This window comes from Saccopteryx leptura, chromosome 11 (assembly GCF_036850995.1).
Source record: "Saccopteryx leptura isolate mSacLep1 chromosome 11, mSacLep1_pri_phased_curated, whole genome shotgun sequence".
In the NCBI taxonomy this organism is placed as follows: Eukaryota; Metazoa; Chordata; class Mammalia; order Chiroptera; family Emballonuridae; genus Saccopteryx; species Saccopteryx leptura.
In genome coordinates this window covers 61,208,638-61,230,571 of record NC_089513.1, presented here as the reverse complement: position 1 = coordinate 61,230,571, position 21,934 = coordinate 61,208,638, and the positions used below count along the sequence as shown (strand labels likewise).

Genomic DNA, 21,934 nt, shown 5'->3' with positions numbered 1-21,934 from the left:
CTCGCCGCTCCACACAACGCCACCGGCTGGCGTGTCCCGCCGCGACGCCGGGCTCCCAGTGCCCAGCAGCCACCCAAGTCAGAAAACCTTCCCGGCTCTCCGGTCACCTGCCCGGGAGAGGTCAGAACCAGCGACCTCTGACCTATCCCGGGCCTGTACCCGGGCCCTGAGCGACGCGGCCCTTTCCCGCGAGGGCCTGGCTGGACCCAGAGCCTGCCCAAAGAAAGGGATGACGCGAAGCCTTGGCGACCAAGAGGCTGAAGAGGGGGATGGGGCCAGGCAGCCGGCCGGGCTAGGCCCGCTGCTTACCTCGGCCGTTTGGCTGGGGGCTCCGGGCCGGGCGTGTCACGAGGGCTCCCGCCGAGGAGAAGGGAGGGAGGACAGAGACAGAGAAGTCCAAGTTCCGATTCCGGCGACCTCTTCGGCGCTCTCCAAGGCTCCAGCACCAATGCAGCCACCGCCTCGGGCTTTATGGGCCAAGACTCCGGCTCCGCTCCCACTTCCGCCACCGCCGCACCCCGAGCGGAAGTGCCTGTCACGAGGAGCTCTACGTCATGGGTGCGGGGGAGGAGTCCCGCCTCAACCCTGCGTCACGTTCTGGCAACCTCAGGCCTGGGCCTGAGTCACGTGGGACAAACATGTCTGCCCCCGCAGGCTATCGCCATCTTTGAAGCTTCTGGAGGGGGAAGGACGGCGCCATGTTCTGCCCAGAACCCGATGTTTCAGCCATCCTCTTGTTCCCCACAATAATGAATATGGGGGGTGAGGGTGGGTGATATGTGGACTTTGCACCAGTGTTTCTCTCCTGAAGGCACTGCTCAGTCAACCAAGTTGTACTGTGTTCCCTGAGCTATTCAGGATCAACAAAGTTTGCTCTAGGAATGGGGAGAAATCTCCAGTACTGGGAGACACCACAGTGGTTATTTCACAAATTCACCGCTGGGTGAGGAAGGGCATCTGTATTTACTGAGCATCTACTGTACACTTGTACTAGACCTTTGAATAGTCTCCATTTGTCCTTACTTTAACCACTTAAGGAAAGATTATTTTCACCATTTTGCAAACAGGAAACTGAAAGCTAACACAGGTCACTTGACCTAACTCACACAGTACGTGGCCGTAAGGGGACTTATGATGTCAATGTGTATTATTCTAGGAAACTGGAAATGACTGCATCAATGGTAGTAGGGTGATAGAGAAACAGAGGTGAGTTAGACATTAGAAGAACAATTTGGCAGAAGAGTGTGGACTTATAAAAACATTCATTTCAGATCTGTGGTGGCACAGTAGATAAAGCATGGACCTGCAACACTGGGGAAGTTGCCTGTTTAAAACCCGGGCTTGCAGGTGGTGGCGCAGTGGATAGAGCGTCAGACTGGGATGCGGAAGACCCAGGTTGGAGACCCGGAGGTCGCCAGCTTGAGCGCGGCTCACCTGGTTTGAGCAAAAGCTCACCAGCTGGGACCCAAGGTCGCTGGCTCCATCCAGCAAGGGGTTACTCGGTCTGCTGAAGGTCCGCAGTCAGGGCACATATGAGAAAGCAATCAATGAACAACTAAGGTGTCACAACGAAAAACTGATGATTGATGCTTCTCACCTCTCTCCGTTGCCGTCTGTCTGTCCCTATCTATCTCTCTCTGACTCTCTTTGTCTCTGTAAAAAAAAATTTTTTAAAAACCCAGGCTTGCCCAGTCAAGGCCTGTATGAGAAACAACTGCTATAAGCTAATGCTTCCTGCTCCTTCTACCCACCTTTCTTTCTCTCCATCTTCTCTCTTTAAAATCAGCAAACAAAAGATTAAAAAAACCCAAAACATTAATTTCACAATTTGTGGCCCAATATTTGGATTTTTACAGCTTGAGTTCTGAAGCTGCTTGCAGAGCATAACCTTGCCCTTTTGGGCTCTGAAACAGCCTGGAGTGCCAGAAGCCCCCCTGTGCTGATTGTACTGTTTGATAAATTGTATCCCTTGCTTTGTTGTTAAACAATACTACCTGTACTTTTGTTGACGTTACATCCAAACCTATAGAGAATTTTTTTTTTTGTATTTTTCTGAAGCTGGAAACGGGGAAAGACAGTCAGACAGACTCCCGCATGCACCCGACCAGGATCCACCCGGCACGCCCACCAGGGGCGATGCTCTGCCCTTCTGGGGCGTCGCTCTGTCGAGACCAGAGCCACTCTAGCTCCTGGGGCAGAGGCCAAGGAGCCATCCCCAGCGCCCAATGGAGCCTTGGCTGCGGGAGGGGAAGAGAGAGACAGAGAGGAAGGAGGGGGTGGGGGATGGAGAAGCAAATGAGCGCTTCCCCTATGTGCCCTGGCCGGGAATCGAACCCTGTCCCCCGCACGCCAGGCCGACGCTCTACCGCTGAGCCAACTGGCCAGGGCTAACCTGTAGAGAATTTTTATGAATTTATTTGAGCCAAACTGTTGACATGAGCCAGGGAGCAAGATCTCAAGTTCTCTGGGAAAATAACAGTTTTGCAGGTTCTTTTATGTATTTGAAATTAAGCAGAAGACATTAGGAAAATTGGAGAAAGCACGCTGGGGATTGGGTTACAGGACTGTTAACAAAATTACTGTTGGGTAAACAAGTGGGTTTTTTTTTTTTTTAGTTTTGCTGCTACTATTGGGGCAGCGCCAGGTGTGTAGTCTACAGAAGGCTGCAGGTGCTTGCCCTCAGATTGCAAATTGTGGATTGCCTCATGCTTGGGAGGGGCCATTGTTTGTCAGAGAAGGACTTTTTTCCCCCAGCCGGTTTTGGCTGGGGAGGGGAGAGAGAGCAAGAGAGCCAGAGAGAGAGAGAGAGAGAGAGAGAGAGAGAGAGCGCTGAGGGGCTTGGGAGCCTTGATTTCAGGCAGGCTTGTTTGGCTGGGGACTGCTGAGGGGCTTGGGATCCCTGGGAGAAAGGGAAGCGGTCTTCTCTGCCTATTTGCTAGTCCATCGTTACAAGACTTTAATAGACATAATGGCCCACCATTTTCTGGCTCCACAGGTCCTTTACCATCTGCCAGAATCCAATGAGAGCCTGTATTTGCATGGCCACCACGGTGGTGGCCCCCAGCCCTACAATTATGTATTCTCTTTAGGGTTAATGCCCCCTTCAAAGGATATTTCTAATGGAAAGTTTAAGGTGTGTTAACCTAAATGCATAAGAACAATGGACAGGGCTGGCTTAAAATCTTGCACTAAAGAAGTTATAGGCCCTGGCCGGTTGGCTCAGTGGTAGAGCGTCGGCCTGGTGTGCAGAAGTCCCAGGTTCGATTACCGGCCAGGGCACACAGGAGAGGCGCCCATCTGCTTCTCCACCCCTCCCCCTCTCCTTCCTCTCTGTCTCTCTCTTCCCCTCCCGCAGCCAAGGCTCCACTGGAGCAAAGTTGGCCCGGGCGCTGAGGATGGCTCCATGGCCTCTGCCTCAGGCGCTAGAATGGCTCTGGATGCAACAGAGAGACACCCCAGATGGGCAGAGCATCGCCCCCTGGTGGGCATGCCAGGTGGATCCTGGTCGGGTACATGCAGGAATCTGTCTGACTGCCTCCCCATTTCTAACTTCAGAAAAATACAAAAAAAAAAAAAAAAAGAGACCTAGACTGTGACCACCCACCATGACCTGCCAGTTAGGAATTTATGATCATATCGCCCTCTGAGGTTACTTTCCATAGAACCCATTTTTTCCTCCACACTATTGTTAGAGATGAAATTAAGCAAGACTCATAGAGACAAAATACCTCGCAAGGCAACTTTAATAACTTCTGCAGAAGGGCGTGCTGCTGCTCTTCAAAGCCAGCCAGCAAGCGCATAAGCAGAGGGCAAATTCTGTTTTTATACCTAACGCCGGCCCCAGGATGCTGGGTCTTGCTCCATTGGCTGGAGTGCTGACCGTACAATATTATTTTTTCCCGGTTGGCTAGTTGAAATGGCCGCACCAAGGTGGAAGAGAAAGATAGGGATACCATTAACTAGGTAAGGGCGTTGAGGAATGGTCGGATGACTGGACATAGGGGGCTGGGGGAATTGATAAATGAGTTAACTATTTCTCATTCTATTCCCTGGTCAGAGGAATGCGAATGAAGGGGGTTGGGAAATTAGTTGAAGAAAGGAACCTGAGTTAAACATTTCCTTCACTATGATTGCATGATCGATGACAGCAGTATGTTTTAAAATATATAGGCCTGGCCTGAAACTAGGTCTTGATAAAAGCTGAATCATATATTACCCACTGTTCTTACCTCACAACCCCACTTGCTCAGTCTCTAAGTCAGCTATCCATGGAAAGTCCAATTGTCCCCACGAATCAGAAGATCATCGACGTATTTTATGGTCCTGTTTCCCATAGTAACTCATTTCTTTGCAGCATTTGCTTTTATAAGCCAACCCTATCCCCTCCATTTTTTAAAGTTAATTATTATCTTTTTCATTTTCCTCCCTCCATTTTGGAACATATTCTCAATTCATACAAAGGGCTACAGTTTGGAAATTATTATATGAATAAATCTCTTAAATTTTTCTTTCAAAGGTGTATCTGAATTTTTGTTTACATTAGTGGTGATGAAGGTGGAATTTGAAGCAGCTTCCTAATTTCCTCCCTTCATTGTGGACACATTAGGCACACCTGCACAGAACTTTGAGCTCAAGTTGCATTCTTTCACTAGTGGGAGGCAAGCATAAGTGAGTCCTCTCAAATCCATGATCACCCACACTTTTGGTAGCCCGAGAGTTTTATTTATTTTTTTATTTTAGCGAAAAGAAGGGAGAGAGAGAAAAACATCTATTTGTTCCGCTTATTCATGCATTCATTGGTTGATTCTTGTATGTGCCCTGACCAAGGATCAAACCTGTAGTTTTGGCATATTTAGACGATGCTCAGCTACCTGGCCAGAGCCCTGAGAGCATTATTTTTTTAAGGTTTTATTGGTCCTGGCCAGTTGCTCAGTGAATAGAATGTCAGCCCCCGCATATGGACATCCTGAGTTAGATTCCCGGTCAGGCCTGACCAGGCGGTGGCGCAGTGGATAAAGCGTCGGACTGGGACGCGGAGGACCCAGGTTCGAGACCCTGAGGTCTCCAGCTTCAGCGTGGGCTCATCTGGTTTGAGCAAGGCTCACCAGCTTGAGCCCAAGGTCAATGGCTCGAGCAAGGAATCACTCAGTCTGCTGTAGCCCCCCGGTCAAGGCACATATGAGAAATCAATCAATGAACAACTAAGGAAGTGCAACGAAAAATTGATGTTTCTCATCTTTCTGGTGAGCTTTGCTCAAACCAGATGAGCCCACGCTCAAGCTGGCGACCTCGGGGTCTCGAACCTGGGTCCTCCGCATCCCAATCCGATGCTCTATCCACTGCGCCACCGCCTGGTCAGGCCACAATCCATATTTCAAACTCACGATCCTACACGGGAGGAGTTATTCCTGGTTCTGTTCAACACAAAGGGGAGGCGCTGAGTAATTCAGGTAGCAACTAAGTGACTAAGTGGCTAGAGGAGAATGTCCCCGAGGAACATCAGAACCCCTGAGAATATGGGCAGGCCCAGCTGCCAGAAGAAGATTCAAATAATGAGGAGGGCCTGAGGCAGCTCAAGAAATACAGGGAGACCTTCCTTCAAGGTTTAGGAAAGGGAGGCCAGAGGGCCACTAACATGAACAAAGTAGCTGAGACTTTGCAAAGGAAAGATGAGAGTCCAGGTGATTTTTGTGAGAGGTTATGTGAGGCCTACAGGATTTTTACTCCTTTGAGCCAGAGAACCAGAAGATGGTTAATATAGCTTTTGTCAGCCAGAGTCCAGGAGACAAAGAAAGAAGCTCCAAAAGGTAGAAGGCTTCGCAGGAATGAATACCTCCCAGCTTCTAGAAGTAGACAATAAGGTTTCTGTTAACAGAGAGGCTGAAAGCAGAAAGGGAGAGGTTCGCCGAATGAAAAAGAAGCCTGACCTCATAGCTGCTGCCCTCAGCAAGGGGGCAAAGGGAATCCCCCCATTCCAACGTGGGGAATAAAAAGCAGGTGGGGGAAAGGAAAAGTAGTCAGGTGAGCCCCCCTTGCAATGTGATCAGTGTGCTACCTGTTGGGAATTTGGTTATTGGAAGAATGAGTGTCCTCACTGGAACAAGGGGAAGGCAGCCTTGCCGGCCGCCCCCAAGCAGCAGGCACACTGTTCAACGTGGCAGGAGATTCTCTGTTTGACTGAGGTCGACCCGACTCAGGAGCCCCCAATGAGTCCATGGTCTTTATGATGGTAGGGGGCCAGCAGATAGACTTCCTAATTAATACAGGGGCTGAGTACTCAGTAGTGACTCGGCTGGTGGCGCCACTCTCCTCCCGTAAAGTGGACGTTATAGGGGCCACTGAAACACAGGCAGAACAGGTATTCTGCTGACCCTGCAAGTGCTCCCTAGGAGGTCATGAAGTAATGTTCCAGTTCCTGTATATGCCTGACTGCCCACTGCCCTTACTGGGATATGACTTGCTGAGCAAATTAAGGGCTACTATATCTTTTGCTGACAATGGCCGGCTAAACTCGCAGGTGCCAAAGCCTAGGCTTGTTTTAACCCTAACCGTCCCCAGAGAGGAGGAGTGGAGGATTTTCGCCACCACACCTGGAAAAATGCCCGGCCAAAAGGTGACACAAAAATGTCTGGAGTCTGGGCTGAGAACGATCCTCCTGGGCTAGCAATAAACCAAGTGCCAGTGCTGATAAGCTAAAACATGGGATCCTGCCTGTCAGCCAGAGACAGTACCCGATTCCCTGAGAGGCCTTAGAAGGAGTCCAGGCGCATTTGCAGAGGCTTAAGGAGCACAGCAATATCATCCTGGGCCCATTGCCTTGGAACACTCCCCGGCTTCCTGTCCGGAAACCAGGCACCAATGGCTACCGGCAGGTACAAGTCCTGAGGGCAGTAAACCAGGCAGCAGTAACCTTGCAGCCCACAGTACCAAACCCCTACACCAGGGGTCCCCAAACTACAGCTCCCGGGCCGCATGCGGCCCCCTGAGGCCATTTATCCAAACTGCTGCACTTCCTGAAGGGGCACCTCTTTCATTGGTGGTCAGTGAGAGGAGCACAGGTTGTGGATCCTTTGCAAAGTGCAGTGTTGCTCACGTACAGTACTACTTCCAGTGATGCGGGATGCACGTGTCACGGCTCTGGAAGCGCGTTATATCACTTGTTACGGCTAGCAGTGACAAATATGGAACCGGACATTGACCATCTCATTAGCCAAAAGCAGGCCCATAGTTCCCATTGAAATACTGGTCAGTTTGTTGATTTAATTTACTTCTTCTTTATTTTAAATATTGTATTTGTTCCCATTTTGTTTTTTTTACTTTAAAATAAGATATGTGCAGTGTGCATAGGGATTTGTTCATAGTTTTTTTTTTATAGTCCAGCCCTCCGATGGTTGGAGGGACAGTTGAACTGGCCCCCTGTGTAAAAAGTTTGGGGACCCCTGCCCTACAACCATCCTAAACCTCCTCCCTGTTCAAGCCTCCTGGTTCACTTGCTTAGGCTTAAAAGATGCCTTTTACTGTATAAGACTAGCTTAGGAAAGCCATGAGCTGTTTGCCTTTCGGTGGGAGAACCCATCTACAGGAGCAAAGGTGCAGCACACCTGGACCCGGCTTCCACAAGGGTTCAAGAACTCCCCCACCATCTTTGGGGAGGCCCTTGCTCATGACCTCCCCCAGTTTCCAGCACAGGACATTGGGTGCATCCTCCTTCAGTACGTAGATGACTTGTTGCTGGGCCATGAGACTCTCCAAGGGTGTGCCTGAGGGACAGACAAGCTCTCCCGCCATTTAGAAGAAAATGGATGTAAGGTCTCCAAGAAAAAGGCCCAGGTCTGTCAAGGGCAAGTAAAGTACTTGGGATTCATTCTCCAGCAGGGGGAGAGGAGGCCAGGGGTAGAGCGAAGCAAGTTACTGAAAATATCCTGGGCCTACCACTGGGGGACAAGTCAGAGAGTTCCTGGTTGCAGCAGCATTCTGTCATATGTGGATCCCCAACTTTGAGTGCTGGCAAAACCCCTCCGTAAGGTCACAAGGTGGGGCGGGGGGAGGAAACCATGGAGTCTGTGCCTGATCAGGACGGTGCTTTTCAGACTCTCAAAAAGGAACTACGGCCTGACCAGGTGGTGGCGCAGTGGATAGAGCGTCGGACTGGGAGGACTGGGATGCGGAAGGACCCAGGTTCAAGACCCCGAGGTCACCGGCTTGAGCAAAAAGCTCACCAGCTTGGACCCAAGGTCGCTGGCTCCAGCAAGGGATTACTCGGTCTGCTGAAGGCCCGCGGTCAAGGCACATATGAGAAAGCAATCAATGAACAACTAAGAAGTCGCAATGCGCAACGAAAAACTAATGATTGATGCTTCTCATCTCTCCCTCTGTTCCTGTCTGTCCCTATCTATCTCTGCCTATGTAAAAAAAAAAAAAAAAAAAAAAAAAAGGAACTATGGATTGCCCCAGCACTAGGCCTTCCTGATCCAGCAAAACCCTTTGTGTTGTACGTCTCTGAAAAAAGCAAGATGGCAGTAGGTGTGTTAACCCAGGACTTAGGGTCATAGCCTAGACCAGTTGCCTACCTTTTCAAACAATTAAATAGTGTCGCTAAAGTCTGGCCCCTGTGTCAAAGAGCATAGCAGCTACAGCTATGTTAGTATAAGAGGCAGCAAAGTGACTTTGAACAAGAAAAAAAAAGCACAGAAAAGTTGCTAGGGAGATATTTCTACATAGTTCTCCAAGCAACTCAGCTAAGGAAGTCAGCTACCCAACCTGCCATCAGAACGCAAGACAAAGGCCTTTAGTGACCTCCAGTATTCGGTCTTACGGGGCAGCCCCCTTTAAAGATGTGCAAGTAGATTTCACCGAGATGCCCAAAAGCCAAAGTTGCCGGTACTTCCTGGTGCTAGTATGCACCTACTCAGGATGGGTAGAAGCCTACCCCACCTGGACTGAAAATGCCAGAGAAGTGACAAAGGCGATTCTTAGAGAAGTCATTCCAAGGTTTCGACTGCCACTTCTGATAGGCTCAGACAACGGCCCTGCCTTTGTGGCTAAAGTAGTACAAGAGATGGCTCAAGCCTGACCAGGCGGTGGCACAGTGGATAGAGCATTGGACTGGGACACGGAGGACCCAGGTTCAGAACCGTAAGGTCACTGGCTTGAGGGTGGGCTCATCTGGTCTGAGCAAGGCTCACCAGCTTGAGCCCAAGGTTGCTGGCTTGAGCAAGGGGTCACTCAAGTCTGCTGTAGCCCCTCGGTCAAAGCACATATGAGAAAGCAATCAATGAACAACTAAGGTGCCGTGATGAAAAATTGATGCTTCTCATCTCTCTCCCTTCCTGTCTGTCTGTCCCTATCTCTGTCTCTGTCACAAAAAAAAGAGAGAGAGAGAGAGACAGCTCAAGCCTTATACATAACTTGGAAGCTTCATGTGGCATACAGGCCTCAGAGTTTGGGGAAGGTGGGACACATTAAAGTTAGGGCTTACCAAGCTATGTCAGGAAACAGGTCTTAAATAGGTGCAAACCCTACCTTTAATATTGTTTAAAATCTGGTGCACCCCATCCAAAAACATTAGCTATTACCTCATAAGATATTATACAATAGGCCCCCTTTATTACATAGCTTGCCAGCCCCCCACCCCCGCCCCGGGAGCTAGGAGAGACAGAGCTACACACGCAGTTAGAGGCTTTAAGCAGAGTGGCCACAACCATTTCCAACTAGGTGTTAGAAATGGCTCCAATCAGTCTGCTTGCTCTTGTTCATCCTTTTTCCCCAGGAGATCAAGTGTAGGTCAAAGATTAGAATCCAGCTCCCCTCCGGCCCAAGTGGAAGGAACCTTACTTACACCATAATCCTGACCACTCCTACAGCTGCCCAGGTAAAAGGCATACCCGCCTGGGTTCACCAGAGCCAGCTGAATCCTGCAGCCCCCACGGAGACACTCTCATAGACAGCACAGACGAACCCTGCCAACCCTTGTAAGCTGACATGGAAGAAGACGACATGCTCTGCGCCAGCCACAAACTGGGAGCTGGCTGGTCAATGCATGACCAAAGCCTGAGGAACCTCATTGTGGGGCTCCTTATAATTGGACTCTGGGGAGGGAGGGAAATCAGGGCAGAGGACTGCGGATTATGCATCCATGTCGCCAAAGAAGGCCAGAGAATTTCCACCACCCTGATATTCTACAGTTTCCATGAGTGTAAAGGAATTCAGAGAGGGACCTGTACATATAATCAGACCCAATATTCAGTGTGTGACCCAGGAAATAACCATCCCTATGTCTTCTAACCCCCCACCTCAATAGTGTTTAAAGTAAAAGTAACAGTAGCATAATAAGGAAAATAATGATAGATAGACCAACAATAGCCCAAACCAAGGTCTAGGGGAACCCTGGTCAGGTTACACTAAGGTTTAATATATATATGTACAGCGACAAGTCATTCAGCCAGAGGGTGTAGGTCCTTCAGCTAGAAGAAAAGCTATATAGCAAAAAAAAAATAAAAAATAGCTCATTTTTATTCACCACTACCAAGCTCTCCTTTAGATTCTGGATTTTAAAAAATGAGACTCCAGTATTAAAGAGACTTCTGGAGTCTCACGGGGGAGAGGGGGTGGAATGAGAGAGGAAGGGCTAGAAGGGTTGACTGAGAAAGTTTGAAAAGTAACAAACCACTTTGTTTGGGGCTGTAGCCCCTTTATTAGTCCCTGAAATAACTTGCAACAGGGGCAAGAAAAACAGGTTTGTGAACAGTCAAGGACAAATGGTTCAAACCTCCTCTCCTACCCCCTCCCCTCCCAGAGACACAAAAGTCACACAGGTCTGCAATCAAAGAAGTCAAAGAAATCAGGCACTTGTCATAAGAAAGGTAAAGCTATAAAGGTATAAGACTCAGAAAAGCTAACTTCGGGAGCTCATGTTTTCTTGCCTGTTTTAGGTAATGCTGCTCCGCCGGCTGAAATAAACCCTCTTCCTCCAGCACTCATCTGAGCATTTTTGTCCTCCTTTATTTCTTGAAACACATGGACACTGAGGACCCAGGTTCAGAACCCTGAAGTTGCTGGCTTGATGCAGGTTCATCCTGCTTGAGCACAGGTTCACAAGCTTGAGCGCAGGGTTGCCAGCTTGAGTGTGGAATTATAGGCATGATCCTATGGTCACGGACTGAACCCCAAGGTCGTTGGCTTCTGCAAGGGGTCACTGGCTTTGCTGGAGTCCCTCCCATCAAGGCACATATGAGAAACAATATATGAATGACTAAAGTGATGCAATTACGTCTTGATATTTCTCATCTCTCTCCCTTCCTACCTATCTATCTCTCTTTCTTTCTCTGTCTCTATCTTGCTTTAAAAAAAATGACAAAGAATACAAACACAAAGAGCAGTCCCTGTGAAGATGCAGTTAAAGACTAGAGTGAGCAGCCACAAGCTCAAGAATGCTAGCAGCCCCAGAAGCTGAAAGGGGCGATAAAAAAAGGAAGGGGGCATTTTGGTTTTGCATTTTTGCATTTGAGATGCATTTGAAAAGATACATTTATGTTTTTGTTTACTTGTTTGTTTTTTAGCTGAGAGGAAGGGAGATAGTGAGGCAGACTCCTGCATGTGCCCTGGCCAGGATCCTCCCAGCAAACCCCGTGTGGGGCTGATGTTCATGTACCAAACTATTTTTAGCACCTGAGGCTGATGAGCTCCAACAGAGCTACCTCAGCACCCAGGGCCCTGCTCGAACCAATCAAGCCACTGGCTGTGGGAGGGGAAGAGGAAGGGAAGGTGGGGAGAGAAAGGGAGAAGCAGATAGTCACTTATCCTGTGTGCCCTGACCAGGAATTGAACCCAGGACATCCACATGCAGGGCTGATGCTCTACCACTGAACCACTGGTCAGGGGCACATTTCTGTTTTTTAAAAATATATATTTATTTATTGATTGATTTTTATTTTTTTTTCTTTATTTTTTTTTATTTTTCTGAAGCTGGAAACGGGGAGAGACAGTCAGACAGACTCCCGCATGCGCCCGACCGGGATCCACCCGGCACGCCCACCAGGGGCGACGCTCTGCCCACCAGGGGGCGATGCTCTGTCCCTCCGGGGCGTCGCTCTGTCGCGACCAGAGCCACTCTAGCACCTGGGGCAGAGGCCAAGGAGCCATCCCCAGTGCCCGGGCCATCCTTGCTCCAATGGAGCCTTGGCTGCGGGAGGGGAAGAGAGAGACAGAGAGGAAGGAGGGGGTGGGGGTGGAGAAGCAAATGGGCGCTTCCCCCATGTGCCCTGGCCGGGAATCGAACCCAGGTCCCCCGCACGCCAGGCCGACGCTCTACCGCTGAGCCAACCGGCCAGGGCCGATTGATTTTTATTTTTATTTTATTTTTTTGACGTGAGAGGAAAGGAGAGATAGAGAAACATCGATTTGTTGTCCCACTAGTCTATCCGTTCTTTGGTTGATTCTAATATGTGCTGTAACTGGGGATAGAATCCACAACCTTGGCATATCAGGACAACTTTCTAACCAACTGAGCTACCCATTTAGAACCCATTTCTCCTGTTTTAAGCCACCAAGTCTGTGAGTATGTTTCAGCAGTCCTAGGAAGCTAATTCAGCTCTTGTACTCTTCAATCAGAGCCTTCAAAAGACATGCAGAATGTGACTTCTTCTATCTCTGCCATTATTTGATCTGAACCTCCATCATTCACACCTCTATTATTGCAATAACTTTGGTTTTCTGCTTCCACTCTATCTCCTGCCAATTCTCAATACAGCAGCCAGAGTAATTCTATAAAAATGTCAAACTGGCCCTGGCCAGCTGGCTCAGTGGTAGAGCATCAGCCCTGTGTGTGGAAGTTCCAGGTTCGATTCCTGGCCAGGGCACACAGAAGAAGCATCCATCTGCTTCTCCACCCTTCTCCCTCTCCTTCCTCTCTATCGCTCTCTTCCCCTCCCGCAGCCAAGGCTCTGTTGGAGCAAAAAAGTTGTCCCAGGCACTGAGGATGGCTCCATGGCCTCTGCCTCAGGTGCTAGAATATCTCCGATTACAACCGAGCAATGCCCCAGATGCACAGAGCATCACCCCCTGGTGGGCCTGCCAGGCGGATCCTGGTTAGGTGCATGCAAGAGTCTGTCTCTCTGCCTCCCTGCTTCTCACTTCAGAAAAATACCAAAAAAAAAAAAAAAAAAAGTCAAACTATGTTATTCGTCTGCTCAAAATCCTCCCATAGATCAAAGCAATAACGAAAGGCTTTACAAGCAAAAAGTCCTACCCCATCTGACCCCCAAATATCTCCCTAACTTCATCTCTTAATGTCTCTTCTGATCAATCTATTCCAACTATACTAACCCAAGAAAAGAGAAAGCACAGATAGCTAATTCAGGCCTTGGTAGTTGTATTTCTATCTGGAAGGCTCTTCCCTCAGATACATGCATGGCTACTCCCTTACTTTCCTCAGGTCTTAAATGTCATCTTCTCAGTGAGAATGGCCTTCTCTATTTAAAACTGAAGTTCCACTTGATCAGGCGGTGGTGCAGTGGATAGAGCATTGGACTGGGACACGGAGGACTCAGGTTTGAAACCCCAAGGTTGCCAGCTTGAGCACAGGCTCATCTGGTCGAGCAAGGGGTCACTCTGTCTGCTGAAGGCCCGCGGTCAAGGCACAGATGAGAAAGCAATCAATGAACAACTAAAGTGCCTCAATGAAGAATTGACGCTTCTCATCTCTCCCTTCCTGTCTTTCTGTCCCTATCTGTCCTTCTCTCTGTCTCTGTCACACACAAAAAATAAAATAAAACTGAAGTTCCCTTTCTATCATCACTAGATACAAAATACCCACTTGCTCTCTCCCTTCCTGCTTTTTTGTTTCTTTATATTGCTTACTTGTTTACTTGCTTATTGTTCATCTCCCTCAACTATAATAGCAGTTCCACAAGGGTAGCATTTTTTGCCTGTTTTATTCATTGTGTTTTGAGGGGTCTTCTTTGTGTGTGTGTGACAGAGACAGAGATAGAGATATAGAGAGTGACAGACAGGAAGGGACAGAGATGAGAAGCATCAACTCTTCGTTGAGAGCAATCAATAGCAAACACCTATTGACTGCTCTCCCATATGTGCCCTGACCAGGGGGCTACAGCAGACCGAGTGACCCCTTGCTCAAGCCAGTGACCGTGGGTTCAAGCTGGTGACCTGTGCTCAAACCAGATGAGCCCGCACTCAAGCCAGCGACCCTGGCATTTCAAACCTGGGTCCTCTGCGTCCCAGTCCGATGCTCTATCCACTGCGCCACCACCCTGGTCAGGCCCATTCATTGTTATATCCCTGATTTCTAAAACAGTGATACCTAAAACACTAGGTTCTCAATGAGGACCATTTACAGAATATTCAAGAGAATGGAACTTGGGAACAGTCTCAAAAGCAAAGAATTATGATAATCCCACCCATTCTTCAGCCATTCAAAATGCTAGGTTTGACGATAAAGTAGCAACTAGAAAACACAAGAAGCCTGACTGGGCGGTGGTGTAGTGGATAGAGCATCATACTGGGATGCAGAGGACTCAGGTATAAAATCCCGAGATCGCTGACTTGAGTGTGGGCTCATCAGCTTGAGCACAGAGTTGCTGGCTTGAGCACAGGGTTACCGGCTTGAGCGTGAGATCATAGACATGACCCCAGGGTTGCTGGCTTGAGCCCAAAGGTCGCTGGCTTGAAGCCCAAATCACTGGCTTGAGCCCAAGGTCACTGGCTTAAGCAAGAGGTCACTTGCGCCTGGCCAGGCGGTGGCGCAGTGGGTGGAGCGTCGGACTGGGATGCGGAGGACCCAGGTTCGAGACCCCGAGGTTGCCAGCTTGAGCGTGGGCTCATTTGGTTTGAGCGAAGCTCACCAGCTTGGACCCAAGGTTGCTGGCTCCAGCAAGGGGTCACTCAGTCTGCTGAAGGCCTGCAGTCAAGGCACGTTTGAGAGGGCAATCAATGAACAACTAAGATGTTGCTACGCGCAATGAAAAACTGATGATTGATGCTTCTCATCTCTCTCCATTGCTGTCTGGATGTCCCTATCTATCCCTCTCTCTGACTCACTCTCTGTCTCTGTAAAAAATAAATAAATAAAAATTAAAAAAAAAAAAAGAGGTCACTTGCTCTGCTATAGCCCCCTGGTCAAGGCACATATGAGAAAGCAACCAAACAACCAAGGTGCCGCAAGAAAGAATTTATGCTTCTGATTTCCCTCCCTTCCTGTCTGTCTGTCCTTATCTGCCCCTCTCTCTGTCTCTGTCATATACAAAAAAAAAGAAAAAATGAAAAAGAAGATCACAAAAATAAGAAGAGACAAATAAAAAGAGATTTGTGGCCTGACTGGTGGTGACACAGTGGATAGTGTCAACCTAGGACCCAGGTTTGAAACCCCGAGGTTGCTGGTTTGAGCATGGGCTCATCTAGCTTGAGCACAGCATTGCCAGCTTGAGTGTGGGGTCATCCACATTATCCCAAGGTCTCTGGTTTACAGCCAACGTTGCTGGCATATGCCCAAGCAAGGTTGCTGGCTTGACCAAGGGGTCATTGGCTCTGCCTGAGCCCCCACCTTACCACCAAGGTACTTGTGAGAAGCAATCAATGAACAGCTAAAGTGACACGACTATGACTTGATGCTTCTCATTTCTCTCCCTATCTCTCTCTCTCATATACATACAAAAAATAAAATAAATAAAAATAAAGGAAAAAAGAAAGGATTCAGAAGAAACCCATGAGCCAAGAGGGTGGAGTCAACAACTATAAAGAATTCTTCCTAAGGAAGATTTGATCTTATCAAAGCGCTCAAAATAGGGGCCTAACTGGATTTCAGAATTGCTATGATCCAGTGGTAGCTCTGTTACTACTGTTTTTTCCCTTTTTGAACAGACGTGTCTGCCCTGGTTATCTTATGTTTGTCAACCCTGTTTGTTGGCTTTGTGGAGAGCAGATAATATGTCTGTAGTTCAAAGTCTTCAGATCAACGGGAACAGTACTCAGGAATCTGTTCTTGAGGAATCATAAGTGAAGAGCCTCATCACACCTGGACCTAATTTACATGACAATAGCCATTATGAGTCAATGATGTACTGGGTCCATGGGTGAGTATATTTTGCACATTTAAGAAGTATAAATAACTTGAGTCCAGAGGTGGACTAAGAAAGATTAGAAGTGAAAGTAAATTGTTTGCCCCTTCTTTGAGATATGCTCCTTCCCTTCCTTTTGAATATGGGTTGGCCTTACTAACTTGTTTGACCAATTATAACCTCTAATTCCACTGCTAGAGTATAAGAAGACTTGCACTTTTTTTTTTTTTTTTTAGTGAGAACGAGAGAGACAGGATGGGAGAGAGATGAGAAGCATCAACTCATATTTGTAGCACCTTAGTTGTTTGTTGATTGCTTTATCATATGTGCCTTGACTGGGGAGGCTTCAGCTGAGCCAGTGACCCCTTGCTCAAGCCAGTGACCCTGGGCTCAAGCCAGACTATGAGGTGATGTCTATGATCTCACGCTTAAGCTAGAAACCCCATTCTCAAGCTGGGTGAGGCTGCCCCCAAGCCAGCGACCTTGGGGTTTCAAACCTGGGTCCTCAGCATCCCAGGCCAATGCACCACCGCCTGATCAAGTAGAATCCTTACACCTTTTTCCCAGAACATTTGAAAGTCCAGGCAGTAGAAGCTGCTCCTCAGAAACTACCTTCCATGCTGTGAAAAGTCCAAACCATGTATAGGAATTCTTATCAACATTCCTAGGTGAGCCCCTAGCAGGCAGCCAGCATCAGTTACCAGCCATGTATATGAACCATTTGGGATGTCCACCCATGTTAAATATCAGTTAACTCAGATCCAACTATAATCTGCCTGCAAACATACAAAAGGCCCCAAGCGAGAACTAGTCAATTACAGAATCAAGAAATGCTAATTAATTTTGTCTTAAGCTACTACATGTGGGCTGCATTGTTACACAGCAATAAATAACCAGACTAGAGCCTACACAAAATAAAAGGGAAGGGAACAGTTATATAAAAGACTTTCAGTAGAGGCCCTGGCTCGGTAGCTCAGTTGGTTAGTTAGAGCATCATTCCAATATGCCAAGGCTGCAGGTTCAATCCCCAGTGAGGGCACATACAAGAATCAACCAATGAATGCATAAATAAGTAGGACAACAAGTTGATGTTTCTCTCTCTCTCTCTCTCTCTCTCCCTCTCTCCCCTCCCCTTCCTCTTTCTCAAAAATCTTGAAGAGGAGGAGGAAGAGGAGGAGGAGGAAGATCTTTAGTAAGGCAAGCTTGGGTGATAGGTGGGGATTGAACCACAGAGTTTTTAGTTAAGGGAATGACATAATCAGATGTTTTAAGAATAACCTGGTGCCTGACCAGGCAGTGACACAGTGGATAGAGCATCGGACTGGGATGTGGAAGGACCCAGGTTCAAGACCCAGAGGTCACCAGCTTGAGCGCGGGCTCTTCTGGTTTGAGCAGAAAGCTCACCAGCTTGGACCCAAGGTCACTGGCTTGAGCAAGGGGTTACTTGGTCTGCTGAAGGCCCGCGGTCAAGGCACATGTGAGAAAGCAATCAATGAACAACTAAGGTGTCACGACGAAAAACTGATGATTGATGCTTCTCATCTCTCTCTGTTCTTGTCTGTCTGTCCCTATCTCTCTCTCTCTCTCTCTCTCTCTCTCTCTCTCTCTCTCTGTCCCTGTAAAACAAAACAAAACAAAAGGGTAACCTGGTGTCCTCCTGATGGAGGTAAGAGGGGAGGAAGCCTAAGCTAGGGTTGTATATGAAGCTGGGTGGGAAGGGAATGGCAGGGATTGAGATTTTTTTTTAATTTTTTTTAAATTTTATTTATTCATTTTTAGAGAGGAGAGAGACAGAGGGAGGAGCTGGAAGCATCAACTCCCATATGTGCCCTGACCAGGCAAGCCCAGGGTTTCGAACCGGCGACCTCAGCATTTCCAGGTCGACGCTTTATCCACTGCGCCACCACAGGTCAGGCGATTGAGATTTATTTATTTATTTATTTATTTATTTATTTATTTATTTATTTGTATTTTTCTGAAGCTGGAAACGGGGAGAGACAGTCAGACAGACTCCCGCATGCACCTGACCGGGATCCACCCGGCACGCCCACCAGGGGCAACGCTCTGCCCCTCCGGGGTGTCGCTCTGCCGCGACCAGAGCCACTCTAGCGCCTGGGGCAGAGGCCACAGAGCCATCCCCAGCGCCCGGGCCATCTTTGCTCCAATGGAGCCTTGGCTGCAGGAGGGTAAGAGAGAAACAGAGAGGAAGGGGGGGGGGGTGGAGAAGCAAATGGGCGCTTCTCCTGTGTGCCCTGGCCGGGAATCAAACCCGGGTCCCCTGCACGCCAGGCCGACGCTCTACCACTGAGCCAACCGGCCAGGGCCCGATTGAGATTTATTGATCCATGCATACAACTCACTTAAGGAAAGCTAGTCACATCAGTGGAACATGGGTGGGACCTGGTGTTATTTAAATGAATGTGAGAGATCAGAGGTAAAGAGAGAATACTGGAGCCTAGAGGGAGAAGGAGGGGTAGGTTGAAAGAGGTTAGGAATTAGGAGTTCAGTTCTGGCAATACTGACTCAGAGGTCCTCCATGGGATATTCAAGTGGAGATGTGGAAGAAGCAGTTAGATATGCTGGACTGAGGCAGAGATGGGGTAGCTAGGATCTGGGTCCCTCAGCGTAGCCTGGCTAAAAAAAGCAGTTTGAGAGTAGTAATGAGTATGGATGTGAATATTTATTCTTTCAATATATGACAGGGGTCCCCAAACTTTTTATACAGGGGGCCAGTTCACTGTTCCTCAGACTGTTGGAGGGCCGGACTATAAAAAAAAAACTATGAATAAATCCCTATGCACACTGCAGATATCTTATTTTAAAGTAAAAAAACAAAACGGGAACAAATACAATATTTAAAATAAAGAACAAGTAAATTTAAATCAACAAACTGACCAGTATTTCAATGGGAACTATGGGTCTGCTTTTGGCTAATGAGATGGTCAATGTCCGGTTCCATATTTGTCACTGCTAGCCGTAACAAGTGATATGATGCACTTCCGGAGCTGTGACACATACTTCCCGTGTCACTGGAAGTAGTACTGTACGTGAGCGGCGCCACCACATACGGTACTCCAGCATCCGCATCCTGTGCTCCTCTCACTGATCCACCAATGAAAGAGGTGCCCCTTCTGGAAGTACGACAGGGGCCAGATAAATGGCCTCAGAGGGCTGCATGCGGCCCGCGGGCCGTAGTTTGGGGACTCCTGATATACAATTTACTAAGGATAAATTATATGTTCACCTGAAACCCATATAATTATGCTAACCAATGTCACCCCAATAAATTAAATTAAAAAGTAATATATTATGTGATAGTTATTATTAGGTGCTGATGATAAAACAAAGAAACAAAAAAAAGGCCTTTGGTCTCAAGGTCCTTATTACTTTTTGTAGTAAAACACGTCGTGTAAGTAAACAAATGAACAAAGAAACCTGACACACATAAATGAGAATTTAATTCATATTTCCATCAAGGTGGAACGGGTTAAATAAAGTATGATATATCCAGCAAATGGAATAATATAAAACTGTAAAAAAAATGAGAAAATTCTTCATATATAGATATGAAAATATCTCCAAGAAGTATTATTAAGTGATAAAGCAAGATACAGAAAATTATATATTATATATTCCTTTCTTTGAAAAGAAAAATAGCCTGACCAGGCAGTGGCGCAGTGGATAGAGCATTGAACTGGGATGCAGAGGACCCAGGTTCGGGATGCAGAGGACCCAGGTTTGAGACCCAGAGCTTGTAGCTTGAGCGCGGGCTCATCTGGTTTGAGCAAAGCTCACCAGCTTGGACCCAAGGTTGCTGGCTCGAGCAAGGGGTCACTCAGTCTGCTGTAGCCCCACGGTCAAGGCACATATGAGAAAGCAATCAATGAACAACTAAGGTGTCCCAACGAAAAACTAATGATTGATGCTTCTCATCTCTTTCCGTTCCTGTCTGCTGTCCCTATCTATCCCTCTCTCTGACTCTCTGTCTCTGAAAAAAACAAACAAACAAACAAAAACAAAAAAAACTATCAGGGTAGAATAAGAACATACTTTAGCAGGTCCTGGCCAGGTGGCTCAGTTGGTTAGAGTGTAAATACATGAAATAACAAATAAATGTTTCGCCCTCTTTCCTTCTCTCTCTATAATAAGTAAATATACAGATTTTTAAAAATATACTTTAACAAATCAAAACTGGTTATTTGGTATATCAATTAAGACACTCAGAGAAATTAGAATAAGGAATTAATGGTAGGGATTAGAATTTATAAAAATGTCAGAATTGGAAGAAAGTCTATGCAGGCTGTTGCTTCTATGTCCAGTGTTGAGCCCAATACCAGCCACGATAGGTCGACTAGACCATCTGTCAGGAAGAAAAGCTGAATGTGGATGAAAACAATCATATCCTGGATCCCATGAGAATGACTGGAACTCACATGGACCAAGGGAAGCCCATATCTATCTCTCATCACCTCCACCTACAATTCTGTGCATGGGTGACCTGCAACAAAATCTGGTACCTTTACCACAAAGCTGCCAATATGCTTAACCAGGACTCAGAGAAACAGAAGAGGGAAGTCTAACAAGGTTGGAGGAGATGTGGGTTTGCGGTATTACCCCAAGTCAGCAAGACCAGCAGACCAGAGTATAAACAATGAACTGCTTTTGCCTTTGCAAAATCACGTGCAAAGATCTCTTATGACTAACATAAATGCAGATCTATATACAGAAGAAAATTCTGGGAAATGTAACCATAGTTTAATCAATGCATTACAAAGCCACCATACCTGATGCATGGGATAGGTGTGAGAGCTAGATTTTCAGGGCATATCTTTTATACTGTCTTTAAGTTTTAACCATGAGTTTGTATTAACTATCAAATATTTAAATTTTTAAAAACCCATAAAGTGATAAACGGGATGCAGGTGATAAGATGGTATTATGGAACAGCAATAGAAGTTGGAGGTGAGGCAATGTCAGACACAGTTAGTGAGAAAGTCTTACTGAGGAGGTGACATTTGGCAAAGACTTGTTGACAAGATGGAACCTGAGCAAAAATGTTACAGGTAGAGGGAACGGTGAGGGCAAACCCTTGTGTAGAAACAGTGTCCAATTCAATGAGTGGAAACAGGTAAGATGGTAAAATGGACAGAACCAGATCATATGAGTTCTCATAGGCCATGGTAAGGCCTTTGAAATATAATACATACCACATGTGATAAGAGGTCCTGGAAGGTTTTGTTTGTTTTCTTACAGGGACAGAGAAAGAGTCAGAGAGAGGGATAGACAGGGACAGACAGGCAAGAACACAGAGAGATGAGAAGCATCAATAATTAGTTTTTGTTGCGACACCTTAGTTGTTCATTGATTGCTTTCTCATATGTGCCTTGACCATGGGGCTACAGCAGACCAAGTAACCCCGTGTTCAAGCCAGTGACCTTGGGTCCAAGCTGGTGAGCTTTATTCAAGCCAGATGGGCCCGTGCTCAAGCTGGCAACCTCAGGGTTTCGAACCTGGGTCCTCCGCATCCCAGTCCAACGCTCTATCCACTGTGCCACCGCCTAGTCAGGCGGTCCTGAAAGGTTTTAAGCAGAGACACTGTAGGTGTGTGTCTCTGTGAGATGTGTCTCCCTTCACAGGCCACATGCATTTCAGTGCCTTTTCTGAGCACCACCCTCTCTTCTCCTGTGTGCATAGTATACCCTGTCACAGCCCCATGACACTGCTTGCTTGATGACTGTTTACTCATCTCTTCTTTGTCTAGACCAGTGGTTCTCAAACTTTTTGAAGACAGGGCGCATTTAAAATTCTACAAATAGCCTGACCTGTGGTGGCGCAGTGGATAAAGCGTCGACCTGGAAATGCTG

General features: G+C 47.4%; 1 protein-coding gene, 1 non-coding gene and 1 pseudogene across 2 annotated transcripts in view; 1 reads left to right on the top strand and 2 right to left on the bottom strand.

Annotated features, from left to right (window-relative positions):
• Window positions 1–536, bottom strand: part of RAB7A (RAB7A, member RAS oncogene family) — a 77,453-nt gene extending 76,917 nt beyond the window's left edge. Inside the window, exon 1 of the mRNA XM_066352508.1 lies at window positions 310–536. The gene's annotated coding sequence lies outside the window, so the exon portion shown is untranslated. The remainder of the gene's footprint in view (window positions 1–309) is intronic.
• Window positions 537–6,749: 6,213 nt separating this feature from the next.
• LOC136382916 (dnaJ homolog subfamily A member 1-like) overlaps window positions 6,750–21,934 on the bottom strand; it is a 33,970-nt pseudogene continuing 18,785 nt past the window's right edge.
• TRNAT-UGU (transfer RNA threonine (anticodon UGU)) lies at window positions 12,782–12,857 on the top strand. The gene has a single exon. It is a non-coding gene; the product is annotated as a tRNA-Thr (tRNA).